General features: G+C 31.1%; 1 long non-coding RNA gene across 1 annotated transcript; it reads right to left on the reverse strand.

Moving 5' to 3' along the window:
- On the reverse strand, positions 1-1,367 carry LOC117124211. Its single transcript, XR_004447948.1, has 4 exons — positions 1,101-1,367; positions 578-657; positions 366-434; positions 1-101 (listed from the first exon to the last, which is right to left on the reverse strand). It is a non-coding gene; the product is annotated as an uncharacterized LOC117124211 (long non-coding RNA).
- Positions 1,368-1,695: the final 328 nt, after the last annotated feature.

The raw sequence follows: 1,695 nt of genomic DNA on the forward strand, positions 1-1,695 counted from the left end.
GAGTTTTGATACCGGATCATGGGGCATTTTTTGAGTGACAGTAAGATAGCTGTCAATCCGGAACAAGCGCGGTTTAATGACTTAGGATTCCAGCCTATTCCCTGTGTTAAGATAAATACATAGTTTTATGATATCAAAACATATTAATACATATTATGAAAATTGAGAATTATTTTAGTATTATAATAGTTTATCTGGAAAATGCAAAGAAAAAAATAATATTAAGGAGCAGGAATCATGATATGAAGTTAGATTCAGATTTTGGAAAGTAATAGCATTGTAACATACCGGCAGGAAAATGGCGCTATATAAGATCAATGGAATAATAACCACAAAATTAATTAAATGAAAAAAAACAACCATACCCTATAGATTCCATTAAGGTTGAGTGTGCAGACATGAGGGCTTACTGCGATGTAATCTCCATAGAATTCCTGCGAAGATAGCAATCAGACCATAAGTATTAAATACACATTGCTTACTAAATGATACCTAATCAAATGTAACTCCTATTCATCCTCCTATACACCCATATGAAAAATAAAATATAACAAACAAAACAATATAAAATTTGTACCTGAACTTCACGGACTACCTCCTGTTCATCTGCTTCTGCTAATACCTTTACATCACTCTTGCTAACAACATTGCTAAAATCTAAAAATAAATAGAGATAAGAACAAGAGGTCAGTGTTGATAATGTAACTACATAATAATATGCTGCCCTCTGGAATGATTATCAAGTTAAACAGCCATTACAGATAGTGGCAGCAGGAGCAGGGGAAGGTGGTTTAAGATTACTAAATACTTTTTGGTAAAATACATTCTAAAACAGTTTCTTTAGTCAGCAGAGAACTAAGCCCCTTGATCCAGACAGAAATGATCTTCAGTGGTGACTGGAGACAATGCCTCCCAGTGTCCATCAGCCAAATTCTGGTGCCACCAATGATTACAGACTGAGGCGTTATCTGTGAAGTCTCTTGACATTGTTGGGTACTCAGGACACACAGCTATATTAGACCCCCTAGCAATATTTACAATAACAACACCAGTATGTCAAATATAGGTATCAAATTTTTTGTTTAATCTAAAATACTTACATATAAAATAAACCTGATACTTTGGATTTCTCAGTTCATTTTGAAGAAGTTCAATGTTTTCCTGAAAGACAAATACCGTAAGGATTTTAAAAAGTACAAGGAGCCCAAAATACTTGTATAATGTCTAAAAAAATTCCCTCCAATCATCAAGCCCCTCCACATAAACTTCACATCCACATAAGCCCCCATATCCATATTTTTATGTTTAAATATCTTAATTCTTTAATTATATTTAATTAATTTTATATATATATTTTTTTGGATTTAATTTCTTTAAAGTTAAAATGAATTCTGATCAATGATTACATATTTTGTTGATTTTGTTTTATTTTATTACAACTGACGTTTTTTATTTATAATATTGTATTTATGTTAAACTGGATGAGTGACATTCACAGACTTTGTGTTATAGTGATTAATATTGTACTTGTATTCTGTATGTATTCCACCTTTGTATTGTATTGTACTTTGTTTTTTTTTTTTTTTTTGGCGAATAAAGAATAAGAATAAGAATTCCATTATGTGTTACAGATCATAAATGTATAAGCCTGCTAGTGGTTAATCAACATAGTAGGGCAAAACAAAATTTTAATTT

The sequence above is a fragment of the Anneissia japonica genome, unplaced genomic scaffold (genome assembly GCF_011630105.1).
Source record: "Anneissia japonica isolate Jap-2015-1 unplaced genomic scaffold, ASM1163010v1 scaffold164519_len1695_cov168, whole genome shotgun sequence".
Lineage (NCBI taxonomy): Eukaryota > Metazoa > Echinodermata > Crinoidea > Comatulida > Comatulidae > Anneissia > Anneissia japonica.